Raw genomic sequence first — 18,393 nt, 5'->3', positions numbered from 1 at the left:
AAGCATGGAACCAAGTTCTGGCTCTGCCACTTTCCCACTGTATTTCCTTGGTAAATTTTTAAAATTTCGATAAACTTCTTACCTAGGGTGACTGTATTTTCTGATCTCAGAGAAGTCCTGGCTTATACTTGTTGTCTTGGATTAATTAACAAGACCTTCCTCTTTTCCTTTCAAGAGCTTCTCATTTTCTGTGATAAATTATATGATGACGTGTCAACTTTAGAATAGTTGTAAGAATTAAATGAACATATGTGGCTGTGTGTATAAAAAAAAACTTGACAAATATATAAATGAAGGTTTAAAATAATAAATCCAATAAATGAATATAAGATTAATGAAGAATAAAGATTTTATTAGTATTTTAAGATATAACCTTTTCAGCATAGGCACAAGCTCTTTCCAAGATCTTGGATTAATTTTTCATAGTATGAACATATGGCAAGTGTTTTTCCTAATAACATTATGTGGCAGAAATAGATCCCATATCCAAATAAATATATTTCATGGATCCAGTGACATTAATTTACTTTTTATTTACTTTGAAGTCATTGGGATACAAAGAAATATAACATTGTAAATTCAAATGTTTTCTTTGCAAACCAAAGGGCTTTGTGATCACTTATTTCTTTCTCTTCCACCAGAAGATGAGTAGCATGTAATATTCTCTCTGAATCATATATGAAAAAGCAGAGGCCTTCCTTCTCAAACGGCAGAGCCCTAGAGGATTATTCCACTAGAATAACCACTTGCGAAAATATCTCTACAAGATAATGCAACTTGAAAAAGAAGACCCAAGGTGACCCCTTAATTACTAACATTGGAACTCAAAGCTCTTGGAGATCTAGGGGTTTTTCACTTTACTACTTAGCTAAATAGGTTAAGATTATAGAATAACCTAAACAAACTCAGTATTGATATTGTTTGTGGAATATGGAAAAATATTTTCCAAATTATTAAGTGGCAGCCTTAAAGGATCCACTAAGACAAAAGGTAAAAAGGACCCCTCATCCTCTGACCTGCGCAGCAATAAGCTAGGTTTATGGCTTGCCTGCTCACCTCAGGAAGTGGTAATAGCAGCCATTATTTTCTGTAGAAGCAATGTCTGTAACCATGTCATCCTCTGATAAATCATACCAATTGCATCTTATTATCACACCGATGGCTCAATTAACTCACATCACCACTCAATTTATCAAATTAAAAAGGAAGGGTTTTGTGTGTTCTAATAATTGTTTCATTAACATAAAGCTAGTTAAGAACCAAGAAGCTTCAGATCCAGATTCATAATGTCTTTATGCAGTTTTGTTTTGATTTTGCTCTGATAGTCGTACACTGACACATCTTGTGTTCTATTAGTTGTCATTATTATTCTTTCATTAACATACATATGGCTATTGAATGTGGCAGGTTTTCACAGAAGACAAACACAATATTACAGAGCAAAATGGTGACCATAATTTTGAAGATCTGGGCATATTTTTAAGCATTATAAAAGCTTTAAAATAAGCACTGTCATCAGTTCAGTATGGAAGCGGTGTCCCAACGAAAGAGATACGTTAAATGAATATATTCAATGAGTTTTAAGATTAGAGAGTAAGGAATTTCAGAGTAAATTTTAAATGATTCTTAGAACTTTTCATCTAACTAGAGCAGAAATTTCTGTTGTTTTATACAAATAAATCAGGTGAAATATATATTTCAGAGGGATTGCCCAGTGAAAACTAATTTTGGCAATTTTAAGTCAGATAGTTAGAGAATGTCAGCCCTACTTTAATCGTTTCACAGGCAACTTCTTCCAAGTAGAGTTGTACAATCATGTGTTTAAATTAAACTGATCACTACACACTAATAATAATTAATGTTATATTGTCCCGTGCATATCAATTGTCACAACTCTTTCACATTATTTTATCCTTACAGCAACTACATAAGTTAAATATGATCCTTCTCATCTTACAGTAGGAACCAAGGTTCACAGGTGTTACATCACCCAAGTTGAGTCATCATTGTATGTGTCCATGCCAAGACTAAAGTATAGATGGTCTAGTTAAAAGACACCGGCCTTGAAATCAGAAAATCAGCTTCACTGTGTATTAATTGAGATAGCATAATTTAGTTAAAATCTGATTGCCATGTTTCTCATCTCTAAAGTGAGGCTTCTACCACCCAACATAATGAGTGTGTTAAATAAAATGTGTGAGTAAAAGCACTTGGCACATTGCATACACCCTCAAAAAATATCCTTTATTTCTCCTGGTGTGATGCCTTGCTACCTTCATTTACTTAAACACTGTCAAATGGAGATGGCCATGTGGGTCATGTTTCTAGTAACACCTACAACTGATTCTATGCTGGTCTCTTTTCATCCTAATCCATTCCTCTGTTTATGACAGTGGTGATCACTGAGAATGGCACTTCGACTCTCTCTACTTGGATAACCATAAACCCAGGATTCTTCATACAAAATTTATCTCATTCTTACCCTATTGGTTGTTATTTAGACTTTCTATTCTCTAATCAGGCCATATCTTCACATAATTCGGAAGTTTTAAAACAGCTTTTATGTCTTTTTTATTTAATTCTCACAACAGCCCAAGAATATAGGTATCCCTTCTCTCAGTTTGGACTAACTTTACCACTATTATCATAGTCTTAGAGACTCAATCCCTGCTCTCAGTTTGGACTAGTTTTATTATTATTACCATAGTCTCAGAGACTCAGAATATTCCTGCATTTTCACCTCTTCCCTATCTGGTTATCTGAATCCATGTCCTGCCAGTTTCAGCTTTGAATCGTCTTTCACAGTTTATTCTTTCTTTATATTTCCACTTTCCCTACTTTATTTTAGGCCCTTTGGTTACATAGCTGGACTGCCTTAAAAAAAGTCTTTTCGATTTGGCATTCTGCCTCCAATAACTCCCTGTATCAACCTCTTCATGTTTATTCCTAGGTAAACCTTCTAAAATAGTACTTCAGTCATGTCATCCCTATGCTCAGGGCCTGAGGGAATCTTCCTGTTGCTTTCAAGACCAAGTCTAAATTCTTTAGCACAACATCAAAGGTCTGTCCTCATTTTTGTAATTTTATCCCCCCGTGTGTCCATATCAAATAGGTCTACTGTTATTTCCAAGAAATATTTTGCAGTTGTGTAACTCTGGAATTTTATTCTCCTCATATTTCCTCTTATAGGTACTTTGCTTCTTCTCTCACACTTTTTCACACTTTTTTTTTTTTTTTTGAGAGAGAGGGTCTTGCTCTGTTGCCCAGGCTGGAGCGCAGTGGTGCAATCTCAGCTCACTGGAGCCTCCACCTCTCAAGTAGCTGGGGTTACAGGCGTGCACCACCATGACCGGCTAAATTTTGTATTTTTAGTAGAGATGGAGTTTCACCATGTTGTCCAGGCTGATCTCGAACTCCTGACTTCAAGTGTTCCTCCTGCCTCGGCCTCCCAAAGTGCTGGGATTATAGGTATGAGCCATGGCAACTGGACCTTCTCCCGCACTTTCTAAAAGCAACTTGTTCTTCTAAGTCTTATGGAGATTCCGTGTCTTCCATGAAGTCTTAACTAACCAAAAGTGTTTATCTCCTCACCAGTTCAACTCATCTACATATTTGGTTCTGTGAACTGTGCATACTTCTGGAGGCACATTGTTCATCTCTCTCTCATGTCTTAAACTGGACTTTCTGAAACCCCATCTTTGGCTCCTCATAGAATTAGCTTTTACATATACCTGCAGAGCTATCCTTACTCTGTAGGTCCTATGCTGGGGGGGTGGGGGGGGAAGAAAGAAAAATCTATTGAATTTTGTATCCTCTCCAGATTCTGAACTAAAATGAAGGGGAACACAACCTAAACTAACATCTTGGGCCACAGATTAATTAAAAATCTATTTTACAGATAACAGGAACCATCGAGGCTCATGAAGTCTTTCAGCTTTCTGACATAGCTGGAAACGTTTTTATTCATTTTAATTTTATAATTATCAAATGAAAAGTAAGAAAAACTCTCTACTTTTGTTAAGACCTGACACTGGAATCATACAGCTGGTAGCAAACTTAGTTATCATCTAATCCAAATCTTAATAAAATCTATTACTCTTCTAAACATGAGACTTCTATGATTCAGAAACACTGCTATTAAATACGGAAACACAAACTACATAAGCTAGATTCTATTTTAGCAGAATAAAAACTGACATCGTATCTATTTTTTCATTCTGCCCTGTTTTCTTTCGTTTGCCTCCCACTTATCCACTTCCTTCTTTCCTCAACTCTCACACCTGTAATCCCAGCATTTAGGAGGCCGAGCCAGGCGGATCATGAGGTCAGGAGTTTGAGACCAACCTGGGCAACATGGTGAAACCCTGTCTCTATTAAAAATACAAAAGTTAGCTGGGTGTGGTGGTACACACCTGTAATCCTAGCTACTTGGGAGGCTGAGGCAGGAGAATTGCTTGAACCCGGGAGGCAGACGTTGCAGTGAGCCGAGATCACGCCACTGCTACACTCCAGCTTGGGCAACAAAGCAAGACTCTGTCTCAAAAAAGAAAAACAACAACAACAACAACAACAACAAAAAGCTCTAAGGACTGTGAGTTTCATTAATCTCAAACTCCCATACTAACTATCACATAGAATGTCCTCATGAAAACATGCAAATTAAATTGCAAACAGCAATGCATCTAGCTAAACAAATAAAGAAGAGATGCTCAATGTCTGCATCTTCAAAGTGAAAGAAGATTATAAGCATGAGCCACCATACCCAGCCTATGCCTTAATTAAAAGTAAGGTACTCTCAACGTATAGGCTGGATAAGACTGGGTATGGTGGCTCATGCTTGTAATCCCAACACTTTGAGAGGCTGAGGCAGGTGAATCACTTGAGCCCAGCAGTTTGAGATCAACTTTGGCAACACAGTGAAACCTTGTCTCCACCAAAAAAAAAAAAAAAAAATACAAAAATACAAAAAGTAGCCAGGTGTGGTGGTGCATGCCTGTAGTTTCAGCTACTTGGATGACTGAGGTGGGAGCATCTCTTGAACCTAGGAAGTCAAGGCTACAGTGAGCGGAGATCCTACCACTGTACCCCAGCCTGGGTGGCAAAGTGAGACCCTGACTCTAAAATAAAATGAAAGAAGGTATAACTCCCTTACAAAGGACAAAAAATCAAATTGTTATTTCTATCATGTGAACTCTAATTATAAGAGGGAATAATTAACATCAGGATCTGTTACCAGTCTTTTAATTTGTGGCAGAAATTAGCCTAACACTCAGCACTGTCTAGTTTACTTAATAATAATGTCAGACGGTTTGACGGCAGTGCAGCTATTCACAAGTAAAAGAGAGAATAGTCAACGTCATTACCTAGTCAGTTTGAGAAAAGACTCGTAATTTTATGTCACTTAGTTCTCATCTCTATCTTGAGCCGTAAAAGAACCCTTGTTAACTATGACGAAAGTGGTTGATGATCTCAGACAAGGCCTATCAGGTGAATCCCGAAGCTTCTACATTCACTGACTTACTTCTTCAAGGGCCACTGCTGAATCAAATGCTTGGTGGGAATATTTCCAGTAGCTCTATCAAGATCATTTTAAGAATAATTTTAAGCCTGTATGTTAGACACTATTTTGACAAGTTGCTACGGCTTTGCTGTTACCCTGACTGTGCCATTTTCTTCACATCTCTCAAGTGAGAAATCACCAGAGATCTAACCAGTGATTTAGCGTTCGTGTGTGCGGGAGAGAGGCTTGAATGGTTCATTAACGTAGGCTGATTCCCACTCCTGCTGCCTTTGATTCTGATTTTCATATAAGCTTCCTATCTGTGTGACTGCCATGGGCATAACCTGAGCACAGAGCTGGCAGCTGAGAAACCAGAATGTTATTTTTCAATCATGTATAGAAAGCCTCATTATTCAGACCAAAATTATAATAATAATAAATGTAACTTCTTCATATCACCCAAGGGACTGTCTTGAGTGTGTTGTTGTTAAGTCATGGTCAGCCTCTAAAGATCTCTCTGGTTAGGTATGAAATTAAAAGTGATTTTGTGTTAAGATCCCTTTTATACATTTATATTAAAATTCTTTTTCCAGAAGAGCTAACAATTATTGTGTATGATCAATAGAGAATTGCAACAGTTTTTGTTGTGTTGACACTGAATGACTTATGACGCTGAAAAACTAGTGAGGAAACAAAATAAGATGGCCAAAGCAGGGCAATCTGGATTTTATGTATCAAAAACACTTGATGGTATGAGTCTTCCCAGAGAAGCAGTGGCTAGCTTAGTGGATAAACCAAGAAATAATGAAAAGGAATAGTGTCATAAAAGATGCTTTTAAAATCCATTTGTATCTTGTCCTCAATGGCAAAGTACTGCTTGGAGTATTTTTGTTTTGTTTTATTTTTTAACAGAAGGGATCAAAAGGTATCTTTTTGTAGTAGCTCAGTGAGGTACCTCAGAAAAGTTGGAAATGAGCCTAAGGCACCAACACTTGCCCAAAAGTCCCTGGTCTAACAGCACAAGAGGGGTTCCCACTAGGCCCAGCACTCATGAGATTTGCATTAGATCTCTGGGCTTTAAGGTGGTTCACAGCAAAACACACACAGGCAGCAAAAGATAGAGGCACTGATACACTCTCACATTTCAGTGCTAATTAGATAAAAAAGGGAAGGGCAGGGCATGCACCCTGGTGTCCTGGAACAGACAAAGAACATTAGTGAAATCTGAATAAATGCTGCAATTTAGTTAATAGTATTTTACCAAAGTTAATTTCTTAGTTTTGACAAATGTACCATGTTGACATGAGAAGAAGCTGGATGGAGTATTAATGAGAACTCTCGTACTATCTTTGCAACTTTTCTCTTAATCTAAAATTATTCCAAATTAAAATGGTAACAAAAGAGAGCAAGAACAGTAGTTCTTGATTCCTCTTCAGCTATTGGGTTGTTGTTATAGGAGACAGGTAAGAGCTACGATGCAGTTATCACTCAGTAACATATCCCATCAGCACATACAGAAATTATAATACCAATAATTTATATGACTGAAAAAGTAAAAGACAATTGGCTATCATTAGGCTGATTCACACAACTACTCACAATAGAGTTTCATTTTCCTATAACACTCTAACCCTATCATTTTGTCTGAAAAAGATAAGCTCTATGTTCTAGGTCACAATTAATTAAGAGTCCATATTTTATACGAGCCATTATTCAGAACGTGCATAGGTTCTGCGACTATTTACAAATTAGGGAAAATATAAAATGGACCCTATATGCAGCCATTAAATAGAGACATAATGTTTAGAACATTCAAATTCAACAAAAAAAGAACAACTTCCAGAGAAAGATTGAAACTGTCCTGAATTATTCTGTCGTCCAGATCTGCTTTATCATTGCTAGCTGGGAGATTTTTGCGGACTTCTTAACTGCCCTATGCTTCCGTTTCCCTACCAAAAAAAAAAAAATGGAGCTGCTAATAGGATCTGGGTCCAAAGTTTGACCAAAAAAAAGTGAGATAACGTAGGCACATTCTCGACAAAGTAAGCATTCTGTCACTTTTTATTAGGGTTTCAACATCACTTGGAATCCCAGGGCTCTTCACACAAAGGCTGCCTGTAAAAGCAGACAGTACTTGGCCAGGTGTGGTGGCTCACACCTATGATCTCAACACATTCGGAGGTCAAGGCGGGAGGATTGCTGGACACCAGGAGTTCCAGACATGCCTGGGCAACAAAGTGAGACCCCCAGCTCTACAAAAAAATAGAAATAATTGGCTGGTCATGGTGGTGCATGTCTGTAGTCCCAGTTACTCCGGAGGCTGAGCTGGGAGGATAGCTTGAGCCTGTGAGATCGAGGCTGCAGTGATCTGTCATCATGCCATCGTACTCTAGTCTGACAGAGTACAGTGTCTCACAATACTCTTTTAAAAGTAGACAGTACACAGATGGGCATTGGTCTAAACTTCAGGCCCTGAACTACTCTGTGTATCTTCTAACTAGCACAAAACTGCTGATAAATAGAATTGCTGCACGAAGCAAGCCAATACAGTGGACAGATGTTAGATGAGTCCAAATTACAGCTGAACAAAAGTTAGGATATATTTGAATGCTGAGTCCTTCATATTTTTTTCATATTTGTCTCAATCTTGTGGTACTTTGTAAAACTAATGGTTGCTGACAATGCAATGAATAATTTGCCAGTGTAAACTCGAGCTGCAAACTGAATGGATAATCTGTCCACTTTCTGTTACTTGGGTTGGGCTGATGTGCCAAAATAGAATATAGAATTTGTAGATAATATATTCAGAATTTAAAATTTTAAGATAAAGAGATGATGCCAGTATTCTGCTTGGGACATTAAACAGTAGGTGTTTGACTTTCTGGATGGGTGGACATACACTGCTTGGGAGGTCACCACTTCCAGAACTAGAGCCTTCAGAGGCATCTCTAACCTCCAGGGGCAGCATCACAAGAGTTTTACATGCTAATTGGCAGACTCGATGGGGTCACTCCCTAAAGCACCACTTCCTTGTGGAATGTAGAGACAGTGTGCCAGGATCAGCCAGACCACCTGTGGGCGGGGGAGGAACAGTACTGGGGGGAAATGTGGAGGCACCAGCTCTTAGAGCCGTCTCTTCCCATCCTGTTTGCAGCTGGAATGCACAGCCTTAACACACTATTCTGCTTAATCAATTTTGCCATCTAGTGGCTACTTTCCATCCTCCTACTTTTCCTTTACGATTTTCCCTGTCTGATACAATCGAGGGACAGATAAGGATGCTGAGTCTGGGATGACAGTTGGTTGTGGGTGGGGAAGAGGGGGAGGGAAATTGTAACCCTCCCATAAGAAAAGTAATCATTGGAAGAAAAACAGGAGAGATTCTTGGGGCCTTACCTCCAGAAAACCAAGCAGACAGGAGTCATGCTGGGCTATGTGGCTTCAGATCAGCAGAGAGAACAGCAGGCTCAGAGACCACATGTTAAGCAAAAATCCAAAAATCTTCAAAGACCTTCCAACGCCAAAAATCTGTGATGAAAATCCCTCTGGGTCTCAACCACCTTTGAAGGCAGCCTCTTGTTAGCCCTGCCCCCTCCTTTCTCTGAGAGCTGTGTGTGCCCCTCCTCTGGGCCCCAAGCTGAGTTTTTTTTTTTTTTTTTTTTTTTTTTTTTAAGAAAAAGAAAGATTATTTGTACTCCTGCAGACATATAGGGGAGAGATGTGATTACTTATAGCTCAAAACCCTTTGCCTTTGAATGCAATTTACTTACCTTGTCTACAAACTGATATTAATGGATTACCATATATCTTAATCATCAAATTAAGATAATGCACTAATAAAGATATCATCTGATAACTGAGACTGCTGCATGTTTCATATTGCCATCAGAGAGTAAGTGTAGAAGTCTTTGGGATGCAATACTGAGTGAGGAAGTAATTATTTCCATGATTGCTGATGCTCTTCCGGAACATTTTTATCTTTTATTTGAAGATAAAAATAAAATTGTGTTATATACCAGTATATTAGGATTTCCCGCAGCATTTCAAACAAACCTGGAATTCAACAGAAGCTTTATATATTTGTGTTACCACTGACCCGAGAGCAACCTGAAACTTTCCCCAAGAATCAGTATGTTGAATGCTGCAAAACAAAAACCTTTGCAACATTTTTCTTGTTATAAAATAAATGCCAGTTATTGGTGAAACATTCAAGAGACTAGAGAAAAGTATAAATTAAAAATGATAGTCAAAAAAATATCACTTTCGCTCCTTCGACTTAAATATTGTTGACACATATATATTTTATACTAACCATTTGATTGTCTTAGTACTGAGGTAGTTCTTTCTGTTTCTGCTGACTTTCCCTTATGTTATCATTTCCTTAGTTTATAATTTTTATCGTGAGCTCATCTTAAGTTGGTATTTTATTATTGTTGTTGTTTTATATGATTGTCTCCCCCGAGGGGTTCTTGTGTGCCCTCTTCTTATGGAATAGTCCCTATATTTGCTTTCACAGAATGCCCCAGAGACTTTGCTGGTTTCAGATATTCCATTAGTTTTTCTGCTCAGGAATCATATACAACACGGATGTAAAAATTTGGACTTCAGAATTGAGGTTTTGATTTCTCCTGGGAAGTGTATTTATTTGCCTAGAGAAAAGCTTTCTTAGCTTTTCCCAGAGCTGTTCTTTAAGAAAGAACCTTTAAGAAAAGGGCAATCCCGGGAGGTGGAGGTTGCAGAGAGCCGAGATTGTGCCATTGCACTCCGGCCTGGGCAACAAAGAATGAAACTTCATCTAAAAAAAAAAAAGAAAGAAAGAGAAAGAAGGAAGGAAGGAAGGAAGGAAGGAAGGAAGGAAGGAAGGAAGGAAGGAAGGAAGGCAGGAAGGAAGGAAGGAAGGAAGGAAGGAAGGAAGGAAGGAAGGAAGGAAGGAAGGAAGGAAGGAAGGAAGGAGGGAGGGAAGGAAGGAAGGAAGGAGGGAAGGAAGGGGGGAAGGAAAGAAAAGGGGCAACCCTTCCAGGCCTAACTATGTCTCAGGCCTCATGGCATGGTTACCCTGTTGGACATATATTTGATTATCAATATCCCAAGAACCAGAGCCCTAATTCATATGCTTATACTCTGCCTATGGTTAACCTTCTTGACTCTGCAACTAGACATTTTCCTTCTAACTCATCTTTAGATTTTTACTAAAGCAATATTGTTTTATTGTATATAGCATCTCACAAGTTTTAGTGGAAAGTGGCTCACACTAGCTCAGTATACCATATTGCTGGAACTCAGGTATTTCCCTGTCTGTGTATACTGTTTCATATAGTTGAAATAGTACGCCACATCCTCGCACCAAATTCTCACTAAATTAGAGTAAAAAATAAGTTCTGTCATTCAACCCCTTCAAAGCTTCCAGGGTTAAACTCCTGCTCCATCTGTTCTTTTACTTAGAGACAACCAGCACTACCATCTGTTTTGAACATGTTTGATAGGAAGTGTTGTGGTCACTGAAAATGTATATTTATTAAGAATTATTATGGTATAAAAGTACCGAAATGTAGAAATAACTCACTTAACATTCTTACAGCAAGGCACTCATTATGCAGTTGTAGAGTTGTAGAGTATTATATTAAAATCCATGAACTCAATATTTTAGATCTGAAAACTACCTTAGAAACCATTTACAATAACCAACTCTTATAACTGAGAAAACTAGGCCCTACGAGTTTAAGAACAACGTCCTAAGGTCTCTGCAAAACCTCTACCAAAATGACACCAAGGCACTGTGTACTGTTCAGAATCAACTCAACACTCCAAAGTAAAATAAGTATCCAGATAATCTCCTTATTAAACTTATTAATAAATCTTAAGGTGACTATCTGGAATGAACAGTTATTAGCTGGGCAGAGTGATGCATGCCTATACTCCTAGCACTTTGGGAGGTCAAGGTAGGAGGATGACTTGAGCCCAGCAGTTCAAGACCAGCCTGGGCAACATGGCGAGACCTTGTCTCTACAAAAAATAAAAATAAAAATTTTAGCTGGGCGCGGTGGTGTGCACCTGTAGTCCTAGCTACTCCTGAGGCTAGGTGGAAGGATCCCTTGAGTCCAGGAGTTTAAGGCCACAGTGAGCCATGATTGTGCCACTGCACTCCAGCCTGGGTGACAAAACAGAACCCTGTCTCTAAAAAAAATTAAAAAATTGTCTATGTAACTTATAACACTTTTCATTTTAATTTTGTAATATGTTAGAGTCCACTTACATTGTCAGTAGTTCTAACAGTTTCACAATTTACTTTTAAAATTTCAACATAATTAATGGAATCCTGACTAAAGCCAAATAAGAGTCTCTGTAAACTAATACAAAACATTTTGCAGCTACAGGTGTAAATGTTTTATCAACATTTTATTATGTTGCTAAAATCTCTGAATATATGAATCACATAAATTTTTTCTTCCTCATTTGATTCTTTGTTTTACTTTTATGTCACTTGTGTTTCTTTTTTATGTTTTGTTTGTTCCAGTGTGGACTTTATGAGAACACGGAATCTTTTGAAGGTGGCTTGACAAGCTAGAGCAGTACATTTTGCTAGAAATGGTAGTTTAACCCCTATTGCCCTGCGCCAAGAAGATCACGGATCTCAGTGAGACAGGTTTCTGGTCACAAGGATCTCAGGATATTTTGTCTTTTCCCCCAAGTGACTTGATCTTTTTTTCCAGAGAATTTGAAGATAATTAGTTAAAACTTTTTATGTTAACTTTTTGTCTGTAGACAAATGTAAAAACCCTGTACACATTTTCCTAGTATGTCAGAAATGCAGATGTAATATTAGCAACAAGGTTTAAATAGATTGATTGTTCATTCTGAGTATCTGAAAAGAATACACAAACAATGATATTCCCCAGGGCCAATGCTAATGTTGGGTTAGAATGACAATCTAAAATTCATTTGGTATTTAGATTAGGGTAGATATTAGTTCCTCCCACAAACACATAACCCCCTGGCAGGCATTTTGAATTTACGCTCATTCAAGAGGTGATATTTAAGATGTAGTGTTTTCAAAAACTGGCACAAATATTAGATAACTACTATGTCAAAAGGCACATTGATATTAAAATGCTACAGGAGGTCTGGCTCTCCAAGCTTTGGTTTTAGTGAGCAATACATGCCAGATGTTTCAGAGAAAAGCATAAAATCTACATTATGTGCTTAATTGTACTGTATTACATAACAGTGATGGAGATTTTTTCTTTCCCCTGGCTGCAGCTGGTGATGACAATATGCCCCAGAGCAGGAAAGAATCAAGTACCCTCAACACAGCTCTTCTCTTCCGTGTGCTTCTTCTGGAAGGGCAGGGAACAATTTTAGCTTCAAAAATCTCCACATATACAGATAATAGCAAATACTCTCCATGTAACAAAGTATATAGATAGGGACTAAACAACTCGACCAACTAGAGTAGACCTCTACTGTAGAGAATGAACTGGAGAAAGAACTTGGCAGTAAATCCTATACTATTGCAGATCTACACATTGGATAAACTATGTTCATAAGGGGATATGACTGGGACTCCGAAAAGTCCCTGGCATTAATGAGGATCTTGCCTAGTTAAAATATGTCATAGAATTAAGCTGGCCCCAGTAGGCTTTTTTTCTCTCATTATGTCAGAGGCTGGTCACACAAAGGAAGGAGTGGAGGAGTGAAAACTGTTAAAATGGAGTAATCATGTTTTGCTCTTCAAAACTTAAATCCATGATTGACCAATGAAAAGATAAAAGGAGCAGAGTCTTTCAGTCTTGCTACCTTCTACATTCCTACCTAGAAATATAGTATTTCTACATCAGCAAAGAATACTACCTAGGCATGGGTATACTTTATTGTACCTTATGCATAATTTTTGGATGTAAAACGTTTGGAGTTACCCTCGCGTTTTTCTTCCTGTTAACACCTATCATATAGGACGTCTACTAGGCAAGTCAAATCTTTAGAGTAAATTATATTCCATATACTATATTCAAATGTGTAAGATAACACCTGTCTCCAAAAAGGAATTCTATTATTACTAAAAGAGATTTATTAAACTTAGTCTTTTCTTCAAAAAAGTATGTTTCCATTCTAAATCATTATCATGTAAAATTATACTTAAGTACCCAACTCCTAGGAACTCAAAATTATTAATCTCTACTCATTTATTGATAGATAAAATGTAGTTCCTTTTTTTTTTTTTTTTTTTTTTTTTGAGACGGAATTTCGCTCTTGTTGCCCAGGCTGGAGTGCAATGAAGGGATCTTGGCTCACCGCAACCCCGGCCTCCCGGCTTCAAGTGATTCTCTTGCGTCAGCCTCCCAAGTAGCTGGGATTACAGTCACGCACCACTATGCCTGTCTAACTTTGTAATTTTAGTAGAGAAGGGGTTTCACCATGTAGGTCAGGCTGGTCTCAAACTCCTGAATCTCGGATAATCCACCTGCCTCGGCCTCCCAAAGTGCTGGGATTACAGGCATGGCCTATGTGCCCGGCCTGTGGTTACTTTTTATTCTGACATTAAGAGAGTACATAACAAAGTGGTGATTTTACTTTTAGTACTTCTTTAAGAAAATAATTTTGATCAAAACAGTTACAGAACTTTGCAATATCATGTATGCTATCAGGTAGTAATGGAGTCAGCATGACAGACAGAAGTCCTATTTGTTTTCCTGAGATAATCTTTTACCTGTCATTAGTTTTCATGTTCTTATACCTCTTTCCCATCTTTTCTATTTTCCTTCTCTCTAAGTTTTGTCTCATTTTCTTGTGCCAGAATCTCCAACTTGCATTTTTTTTAATTTAAAAACTTAACTATTAAAGCAATCTGTAGAGTATGTACATTAGATTGTAAACTTTTTGGCCACTTAAAACGTGATTTTGTACAAAATGCAAACAATAGTTTTGTGTAATGCTGCCATCTAATGGTGGCCATGATGCTTGACTTCTTCCATACTTAATTAAATATCCTATTTAATGGAAGAACAAGATATTAATTAAGACACAATCCTTAGATTTTAACAAGTTTTAGAAAAAAAAAATATATATATACACAATGCATAGAATGAACACATTTGGAAACAGTGTTTTAAGTTGTTGGCATATTTAAATAGTGGATTCTTTTATAGCTGATTTTAATGTCGACCCAGTTAACTCAGACCATTTAGTTTCATGGCTTATATTCTGATAATTTCTCCCTCAGTTAAAGACAAAGACTTTCAATAATTGTCAATCTAACCATTAATTTTACAATTCAAAGGAGCATACAAATTTTTTTTTTATTGTGCATATTTTCTGAGGTTTACATAGGGGCTGGCCTTGACCCATAGGTGTTTCCTCTTAAAGAACAAATCCGTGTGTTTTTCAATTTTGCTATATTGTATGAAGCCATAATCTTATGGAGGGAAAATGGAACTGCTCAGCGTTAGTCCTGGAGCTGCTACAAGCACACTGTATTGCCTTGGCTGAGATATTTATTTCTCTGAACTTCAGTTTTCTTATTCTTGATTGAGAGAATATAGTAGCTGATTTCTAAGTTTCTATATAGTTCCCAAAGTATGTCATTTGAATGACATATCCAACTAAGATGCATGTAGTATTACAGTTTATTTCCATGTGATGGGCACAAAGTTTTTACAGTCATAGCTGTTTTTCACCAATGATACAGCTAGAGGTGGGAAATACTGACAATTTATTTAAAAAATTAGTTCTATTAGGTTGGTGCACAAGTAATTACGGTTTTTGCCGTTACTCATTGGCAATCTGGTCATTGCCAGTGGCAAGGTTATCTGATACTACAGAGAAAGGAAGGTCATCCGATACTACAGAGAAAAGCAATATGTTTTGTGTAAACACATTCACTACAGTAGAGGTCTACTCTAGTTGGCTATTTTAGTCCTCATAAGTAAGTATTACATCTAGCTATTAAGAACACTATTATCCTTTGGTGTTAAAGTAGCCTACCATATTATCTAAAAACATAAGCAATTATAGAATCATTTTTAACCAAGAAGTAAGAAAATATGCACAGAATAAATATGAGTTAATATGATTTAAATAATATTTAAGATTATGTATTTCATACAGGTGGGGGTATGCTATGTTCATATCGTATGTGTGAAGACACAAAAAGGCATCCTAATTACGCTTACATATTACATTTCTGGTCTAGCAGGACTTTTCTGTAAGTTACCAACAATATGAAATAGCATCAAGAAGAAAATAATATACTGTCAAGACAAGTCAGAATAAATACAAGAATACAATAATAACAAGCCAAAATCAGGATCACAGAAGCTCATTAAATCTGATGGACACAGGTAACCACCCAAAGTACAACAAATAGCCAAACTTGGATCAACATTGACAACATTCTCTAATTTTATTCAAGCTCCTAATTAAAAGACTTCTATTTAAAAAACGAACCTAATATTTTTGTATTCATCTTATAAGGGTCAGTAGTCTCAAACACGTAAAATTATTTCTTAAGGCAACTTACATTTCTTCAGTTAATAGCTTTACTTATTAAGAAGACAAAAAAGGAGAAATGTGACTGTATAGCTTCAAAAATTGTCACACAGGGAGAATATGAGTTTTATTTTTGTTTTTGTTTTTGGGTTTTTTTTTTTTTTTTAATCTAGTTACTGTGAAGATAATAGAAAAATGCTGGGAAAGTTGGAGTTCCAGATTAGGAACGAGTTCACATGCTCTCATGCTTTTTCTCTCCTCCCTCGCTTCCTTTAACCTTTCCTATTTTGCCTTTTCCTTTCGATAATTTTCAGTTATATTAAAGAAAAATTTGAAAAGTTCTTAAGGAAAATATAAAATAAGAAAACCCCATTCATTCAGTCTTCTCTGACAGCTAAGTATCAGCTGGGAAGAAATACGCAGTCACTCTACAGTCCCGTTATACATCATAAACTCTCATGTATTTATAGTGAAATAAAAATGTTTACTGCCTGTCTGGATGCATTTCCCAGAAAAGGAGAAACCAGTGTCTAACTCAGAGTGCTAGGAATGTTATCTGACACTACAGAGAAAAGAACAATATGTTTTGCAAACACACAAGTAATAAAATACTTGAGTAAATTCTGAAAGGAGAAAGGAGAGCTGGAGGGAAGAGGCAGGGGCTAAAAGTCATTAAGAAGACCTCGGTTATAAACCGGAGCCCGATCTGCACACCAAAAAAAAGAAAGAGTCTCAGAATGGTAAGATTAAAGTATCTTAGGTTTGGCAGTTATTAAAAGCACAATTTTGTGTTCTTGGGGTGTTTGTATGTCCTATTGTGCTTTTCTGACCTAGATTAGTCTAGTTACTCAGAACACAGCAGTATAGCTTTGCAATAACATTGCCCCATGGCTTAATTTCCCAATTAAACTTAAACAAATTTCTCAAATGCTCATAAAACCCTTGGTGGTGAGATCAGTGCACCTGAATAGTTAATTATTTGAATGTCAGTCTGAGACATAGATAATTGGCAGCTAATAGAAAATGCCTAAGACCTGAAAACAAAAGATTCTTCTATGGCTGATCAGGGAATAAGTGAATAGATTTACTAAAATGGAGATAATTTTTTGTTTTTACCCTAAAGAAGTGGAAAGATACTAGAAGACTGAAAAATTATTTAAAACCTATAAATAAGAAAGAAGAAAAGGATCATTGGATTGTAATTATATTCTAGATGATGAACGTTGGCTGCAGTCAAATAACAGAACTAATATTAAGAGACTATCTCTGTATGTCTCCAGACCGAGTGATCATTTAATAGAAAATGTTAGGGTTATCCTGACCAAAAATATTTTTTCCTCTTTGGCTATATTTCAACATATGCAAATATGAAGCTAAGTAAAATAAATATATGTATCAGACAGCATTTTACAAAATAAAATTAATCTAGTGACTGCCATAAATCAACTTAATTATATATTTAGTAGAATAGCTTGAGATTTGGCTGGAAGATGATAAACCAGAGGTGGTCGTAAAAGAGTTCGGGAGCTCAGGAGAGGTCCCAGTGGGAAGTCCAGGGAATTAGTCTTAGGCTCAGTCTTACTTTACATCTTAATTACTGATTTCAAAGAAAGGCTAAACTGCACATTAACTAATTTGCAGATGGCACTAAACTGGCAAACACTGGGAATTGCAGATTAAAAATCCAAAGGGATTTTAAGAGGTTAGAAATAGGAAACAGTGAAATCTAATCCTTTAAGTAGTAATAACAATGATGATGATGGTGACAAAACAAAAATTCTGGTTAATTTTTTTGTGGAGGTATCACATAGGGACATGCAAAAGAAAACATTCTTCTTTAAGACAACAAGTTAAAAAATCTGCCGGGGGCGGAGCAAGATGGCCGAATAGGAACAGCTCCAGTCTCCAACTCCCAGCGCGAGCGACACAGAAGACCGGTGATTTCTGCATTTTCAACTGAGGTACTGGGGTCATCTCACTAGGGAGTGCCGGACAATCGGTGCTGGTCAGCTGCTGCAGCCTGACCAGCGAGAGCTGAAGCAGGGCGAGGCATCGCCTCACCTGGAAGCGCAAGGGGGAAGGGGATACGTTTTCCTAGCCAGGGGAACTGAGACACACAACACCTGGAAAATCGGGTAACTCCCACCCCAATACTGCGCTGTAAGCATACAGGCATTCCAGGAGAATATATCCCACACCTGGCCGGGAGGGTCCCACGCCCACGAAGCCTCCCTCACTGCTAACACAGCAGTCTGCCGCGATCTATCCGCAAGGCAGCAGCGAGGCTGGGGGAGGGGCGCCCGCCATTGCTGAGGCTTAAGTAGGTAAACAAAGCCGCTGGGAAGCTCGAACTGGGTGGAGCTCACAGCAGCTCAAGGAAGCCTGCCATCTCTGTAGTCTCCACCTCTGGG

Source organism: Rhinopithecus roxellana, chromosome 18, assembly GCF_007565055.1.
Source record: "Rhinopithecus roxellana isolate Shanxi Qingling chromosome 18, ASM756505v1, whole genome shotgun sequence".
Taxonomy (NCBI): Eukaryota; Metazoa; Chordata; class Mammalia; order Primates; family Cercopithecidae; genus Rhinopithecus; species Rhinopithecus roxellana.
This window is presented reverse-complemented; position numbering follows the sequence as displayed.